The sequence below is a fragment of the Lutjanus erythropterus genome, chromosome 12, assembly GCF_056507025.1.
Source record: "Lutjanus erythropterus isolate fLutEry1 chromosome 12, fLutEry1.hap2, whole genome shotgun sequence".
Classification (NCBI taxonomy): domain Eukaryota; kingdom Metazoa; phylum Chordata; class Actinopteri; order Lutjaniformes; family Lutjanidae; genus Lutjanus; species Lutjanus erythropterus.
The window spans coordinates 32,711,455-32,718,958 of record NC_139328.1 but is presented as its reverse complement, the minus strand read 5'-3'; positions in this window follow the sequence as shown (position 1 = coordinate 32,718,958).

Below are 7,504 nucleotides of genomic sequence, written 5' to 3'. Positions count from 1 at the left end.
TTACAAAAGGAGGGAAAATTTACCAAACTAGTTATTTTTCGATATAGAAATGTGCTCAAGAATTAATAGACATAATAATAATAATTTTAGTAACCAGTCAAGACACATCATCAGGCAGAGGCAAGCCTGTCAGATAGCTTAAGTTCCCTCGGATGCAGTGACACAAACAGATAAGGCTAAAAGCATTCATTCTTCCAGCTGAGTTTTAATTTCTCCATGCACTCTAAACTCAACTTGTGTAACGTTATTGTCATGTCTTTCTTTTGGCTAAAAAAGTATTTTAAAAAATCTGCTGTTAGCTATGCTAGCTAACAACCTAGCTAGCTGTGTCTGCTGTGTTAGCTATGACAAAAAAACAAAACACACAAGTTATAAACACAGGACAGAAAACAATTTGGATCCCGCACTGAAAATGGATCACTTGTCTTCAGGGCAGTTGCTCATCCCTGAGCAACAAGCACATACGACTACTACTAATAATAATACGACAATTTATATAGCACCTTTAAAAACAGAGTATACAAAGTGCTTTCACAGACAAAGCAGAAGAACAGGATACCCAAGAGGCAAAATAACAACACAATGAGGCCAAACAGAAGCAAGACAAAATTAAGCTAAAAGCAAAAGACACTAAAAACAGTAAAAAGACAGTAAGAATGAATGAAAATAGAGGGAGGGGAAAGCAGAGACGACATCACATGATATTGTCTAGTCAGTATAAATAAATAAAAGGAAGATAAAATCACATCATGTCAGTATAAATAAGAGGAAATAAAAAGAATAAAGATTAAAATATATGAAATAGATGACATCACATGAATGCAAGTCTATAAAAATGAGTTTTCAGAAATGATTTTCCAGCTCAGCAGTCTTCTTGTGTGTTACCATGTTTGTCAAGAGCTCTTCAAGTCCAAGCACTGTTCCCAGGTCAAGACAGAGACAACACTGAGAATGTGAAATGTTTTCAGACCAAATGTCATACTGTGAGCCTTTAGCCCCAGGCTACGCAGGCTACCATAAATATTCTACATGTTCAGCGCTCATCCGAGGTCTCCAAAGGTTGGTCTTGCACTTCTTCTGCCAGGGCCATACTGCCTTAATATCTTAGTCTAATGTCTTACACTAGGGCCCCCAAAAGGCATCATAGATAAACTTCTCACAGAATTGTTCTTGTCGATATTTTCTCCTGACGTGGTTGCCTGTAACCATAGGTAACCGTTTCCAAAGGAAAAACTGTCCCCGTCTGTGCAGCAGGTAAATACTGAAAGCCAATATTACTGCTCCATTTACATCTCCAGCAGCGATGACTGTGTCTCCTGAAGACATGACTCATTGTGTAGGCTTCTGAGGTTAAAAAAGTGCACTATTTTTACCCTCTAAATGTTTTTTTTAATTCCCTTTTCCTTCTTTATAACTGCGTATTCTGACAGGCTGCCACAGTGCTAAGCCATAACAGATACACAACAGGGGATTTTATGCAACTATCACTGTAATTATCACTAAATACAACGACAAAAGAGATCAGAAAGCTTGTCTCATAACAGAAACATGATATTTCTATAATGAGTTCAATAACCACTGAATACTAAAACATGCAACATCAACAAAAGCAACATATCCAGTGATGTTGAATTGAATTCTTGCCATAACAACACACAAATGTTAAGCTCTCTGTGGCAGAAATGTTATTGAAACCTATTTACACTTAAATACAGCTGTCTTTCTATTTGAATTTACAGAAATTAACTTTTGTAAACACTTGGATTGAGACACAAATAGTCATAAGCAAGGGTTCCATCCAAATGAGTAGCAATATTTAACCACATTTCAAGTAAAATACAAAAGAAAATGCAAATGAATGCTTGCATCCATCCACTGCCACGATGTGATTATTAGGAATTTATGATTTATCGAGATAAGCAGTAGGTGGCGCCACTTCTCCTGCCTGAAAGCCATTATACCATTGCAGGAGATGAGGGCGCAACAAGACGATTGAATTAAGAGCGCCATTTGAGCCTGAAATGATGAAAAAGAGGATGGGAATCTGACATTTCTCTTTGTTTCCTGTATTAATTTGATGAACGTTCACTCTCAACAAATCTGAACTTTCAGTCTGCTGCTGTTTTCCGTCTCTTTAGTGGAGCAGATGCTTTGTGAATATGCATACGTCATGTACATCATGATTTATTTGCTGTTTATTTCCGTCGCCCTCTGTTGCATTTTTTTTTTTTATCAGTACACCAAAAACTCTTCTTTGCAATACTTTGGGAGTTTTAGAATTTTTTGCATTTCAGTTTGTACAAATTGAAAATGCACATAAAAATGGATGGACGGAAATGCACCTATACTCTAACATGTATGACATAACGTAAAACATTCAAGTCAATAATCCTAGGCTATCCATATATGTCTTAAATTTTGTTAAATATTGTACACACAACAAAAATATGAAGGCAGTTCTTTTGTTCTTGCTCTAATTTTAAAATCTAGAAGATCTGAAACATCTGCGATGCACGTGCAAAGTTTGTTTCTCTCAAATTTTGTTCATAAATTTGTTAGAATCTGTGCTAGTGGGCACTTCTCATTTGCCAAGATCCATCTAATCCATCCACTTGACAGCTGTGGCACATACAGATGCTGGTGATTAAACAGCATGTACTCTAAAATGTGCGGTTTTATCTTGAAAAAATACATTTTTTTTCGGCGTTAAACTACGTCTGTTTCACATGGGGCTACGGATACCATTTTTTCCCAGGAGGGCAAAGTCAGGACCCACCCTTCTCTGCCTCTGATTGGCTACTGCTCCTTGCTTTCGTTGGGTGGGTTGGTTAGGTTTAGGCGTGAGGAATATCAGAGGAAGAATATGAGGGTAAGCCGATCAAAGGCGTGGCAGGGCGGGTCATGACTTTGCCCTCCTGGGAAAAAAAGAAAATTGGTGTCTGAAGCCCCATGTGAAACAGCCATAGTTCAGTTTTTTATAAATATATCTTTTGAAGATCAAACTGCACATCCTTGTCCTAACAGCTGCTGGTTGGTGTGATATACATAGTTCAGCCTATAGAAGAGTTTTTCTTGTTTGATGATGCTCACATACAGACTGTGTTTTTCAGAGCCTGGATCAGTCAGTGTCAGTGTAGCTCCTGTCTTCCTAAACTGGCACATATGATGCACTTCTTAATACAAACATTACATTACATTCATTTAGCAGATACTTTGTGTACTGCAAAGTTTCGAGCATCTGCATTATTTAGACACATGTGATACACAGGAAGGGATGAGGACAGTCAGATTGGCTCTTCTGTCAGATAACAGAGGGACTGAGAGTTTTTTACGAGTGATTATTAGGCTAGCAACTATGAAAAATATGGTAAATCCCATTGATAAGATATTTTTAATACCAGTTATTTTAGATAATTGGATTTGGTGGCTGCTGCCAGAAAGATCCACAGAAATTGCTTGCTTTTTTAGCTGGGGGTGAGCTTTTTTTTTTTTTAAATCACAAGCATTCAAACTGCTGCATCAGGATTTTGAAGATCTTTTATTTAATTAATTAAATAATTTATTTTTAACTGATGAAAGGTTTTCTCCCAACCTCTGTCAGCTTACTGTAACAAGACGGAGGCCTGGCTACATGAGATTAGAAATAAAAAGGCAGGAGAAGTGGGTATGTAAGCAGTGAGAAATCCTACCGGCAGGACAGGAGAGCCACAAGACAAAAAAAAAAAAAAAGCCCTTCCCACATAGAATTAATACACAGGAGGGAAGTGTGTGTGTGTGTGTGTGGGGGGGGGGGGGGGGGGGGGTAAAGCACAGAACAACACCAGACAAAGAGGTTCTCACAGGATGGTGATTTATATTATTTTTAGTATGTGCTGAAATATTTTCAGCTCTGGTCAGACGTGCTCTCAAAAAAACTGATTCATGGCTCTAACAAACACTGAGCAATAAATTTAAGTAAAATGTAACTGAAATGTATAAAATCAGGTTTATTTATCCAAAAAAAGTAAATGTAATGTGAATATTCTTAGTATAAACTTTGTGCTATGTGCGTCACACTCCGACAGAGTTTATATTTCAGTCTGAATTAACATACTAAAATCTGACTTCAGGTTTTTAATTTATTCACACTGACTCAACATGATAGAAAAACATATTAAATATAACTATGTAATAAAATTACATGGAAAATTTACATGTAATTAAAATACATAAAGTAGTGGTTTTTGGGTAAAGTGTACAATTGACTTATTTTTTTTCTCTTAAGTTTGTAAAAAGGTTTAAAAATGAAATTTATTGTAATAAGCCACGTCCACTTTAATTGCAAGTTCTTGAAAAATAGCTATTTAGATAAAAAGTGGATTGCCGTAGTAAAATTCCTTTCTGCAAAAGTCCGTAGATGATCCTGACTCATTTTCGGGATAACTGGTTCAGATTGGCCCCAGTTTGCAAAAAATAGGATTTTGGTAAAATTGAGAAAAACACTGACATTATCGAAGCAGAGCAATTAAGCAAAGATATGGAAGAACCGAGAGATTAAAATGGTGAAAGAATTCTGAGTCAACACCAAGCTGTTTCTGAGATAACTGCAAAAAGGTAAACTTAATTGTTGCAGCACCAACTTGAGGTCAATTAGCGTCATTTTTGTTGCTTGGAATTTCCAACTCACTTGCCAATTTTGGTGAGTTTTCATCTTGCATTTTTTTTCTGCATGAACAAAACAATAATAAGAAGAAGGAATAATCTGAACAAAACGATCGACGCTGCTTCGACCCCTGATAAAGGGCATTCTGACACAGGTGTGTTTTTCACGTGTCTGTGGAAACATTTGAGAACTTCTGCTTTATGTCTTTCTTTATCTTCCGACCTCTTTTTCTCTCCCCTGCCAGATCTACAGTAGTTGTGAGACATATGAGGTCAAGGAGTGACCATAAAGCATGAGTCCAGTCCAGCCTTCAGGAAGAAAAAAAAGAGGATGTATGTGGAGGGCAGAGAGGAAGGTGAAAGGGGTGAGGGAAGGATTGAAGTCATTAAGACAAAAGATGAATAGAGACAGAAGAGCTGGATGAAGAAGAAAAAAACACGCTTCCCAAAAAAAAGTGAAGAGTAGGTGTTTGGTGAGACAATAAGAAGGGAATAGAGAAAAAAGATGACAGCAGAGGAGGTGAGAGGAGCAGATTATCAAGAGTAAAGAATGTGTATGACAAGGAGGAGGAGGAGGAACAGTGGAGATGTTGCGGAGGGGAGGTGAACAGTGGAGCAGCTGTGATACGGAGGCAGCAGAAAGGATCTGAGGAGGTGTGGGTGGAGGTGTTGGAGGAGATGTCATCTGCCTCTCGGAGGAGGAGGCAGGGTGATAAATGTCTTCTGCTTGTTCAGTTACCAGACAATTACAGACAGACGTGGAGCAGATGTCTGCTAACTTGAAAACGTCTTTTCTGCGAGCGTGTGATTGCGTGCGCTTTCAAACGTCTTTGCCTCCGCGCGCGCATCGCTTTGCACGTTTGTCAACACGTGCGCGAGCGCGTGTGTTTGTGCTCATGCGAGCCTGTGTGTATGTGTGAGCGATTCTGCAGCAGAAGGATAGAAAAGAGCCTTATCCAACTCGTCAAGTCTAACGAAGTGGAACTGCTCCAGCAGCTAAAGTTGAAGTTGGAGATGAGAAACAGATTGTCCAGCCGCTCTGCCGCAAAACTGGTTTGATATCGAGCCTCGTCAGCACATTCACAGACAACTCGCCTCACCAGAACAGACAGAGCCAAGAGTGTATCACTTTACATGCAACAGGGCTGCAGAAATCACATTACCACAGGATTATCTGGAAATGAAGACAGACTAAGAAACATGCTACTGGTACTGAGGAGTCGCTAATCAAATTCTAGATACGCTAAGAGATCTAACAAAGTGGACTTCTTTACATAACAGTATTCATGAGACTGTGGTGCAGAAGACGTGCTCACTGTCTGCTTCTTGTATGAAATTAAAAAGTAAGTCTTGCCGTCTTTCTTATTCCAATATGGAAAGCTGAAACCTGATCAGTATGGCAGGCTTTCCAATATGAAACTGATCTCATCATACAAGCGCCACATGATGACACTCTGAATACTGTTTTCTGTTACATATGCTACAAATTTGCTGTGCATAGTGTGATTTTTTTACACTGCACTGCATGCATGCATTCTTACCCTCATCCTACCCAGTCACAGTCCTCATGTCTAAACCTACCCAACACAAATGACCCAAACCAACAAAGGTGCCAAGTACTCCTGCTGTACTACAAAGATATCATAAGTATTTACTCCACTACATTTGTCTGACAGCTGTAGTGACTACTTATTTTTCAGATTAATAAATTCCATTAGATATCTTTACAATAAAACACGTAGTCAAAGATCAGATGAGTGGTTCCAACCTCTCTGACTTCTGAACCCTTCCAAAAAACCACCTTATACTTCTGACAGACACATTTCTCCTCTGAACCTCTCACATGGTTCTTAATGTGACTTCCATATCTCATGTGTGACTTATTATCTCATAATTGCCTAACCTAATAATCACCTAATAATTACCGAGATCCTAACCGTAATTATAAGATCTGTATCTTGTAATTATGAGATATCTAATCAATCTAGGAAGTGGGCTGATGTGGTAGTCAGGTCAGAAGGGATGCCACGACGCTGTCAGTTTTGAGTTTCTGCTTTTATTGCATCTTATCTGGTTGCCGAACTTATTTTTAATGACACATCTTTATCTGATCACGTATTTATTGCTCTTTGCTTTCATGCAGTGCACCTTGATATTTTTGGGTGTGTTACCTAACATCGCGTTCAAAATCACAGCACTGTAGCTTGCATGTGTTCCCTTGTTTATCTTTTTCTTTCTTTTTTATTTAAATGACGTTGCTAACCTGACAAGCACGTCATTTTCTAAAGTGTACATAAATAAGCCTCAAAGTAAACTCATGGAGACGTGCAGCATTATGAGCATAAATATAGATAATGTCACTGAAGGGCATATACAGTGCAAAACAAATAAGAAAAAATAAATTAATCAGTTGTGTTTGCTCATAGGTAGTTGAGTCTCTTGCCTCAAGTCTGAGTGCACACTTCAGAAAAAGATGTCTGTGTATGTGTTGATCCTTACAGCGAAAGGTTCTCTTTACTGACAGAACTATGGCTTAATTGATGAATCACAGAATCCTCAAAGAACCTTTTTTATGTATTCATCCTATTCAGACAAATCCTCTTAAAGTCTATGTAAAACAACAATGAACGTGTTTATAGTTTGTCACACAATAGAAACGTGTTATTAACCTTCCAGCCATGTATATATAAAACTAGGCCTCACAATTATGAAAAATGAAACTGTTTTCTCTGAACTGAAATGCTGGGGGCATGTCTGCTCTGCTGTCTCAAGTGTGAAATACCACTACAACCTGAAAGATGGACGCTCCATCTCACCTTTTTTGGACTTGTACAGACATGTTTGAACCACCAGAACCAGAGGA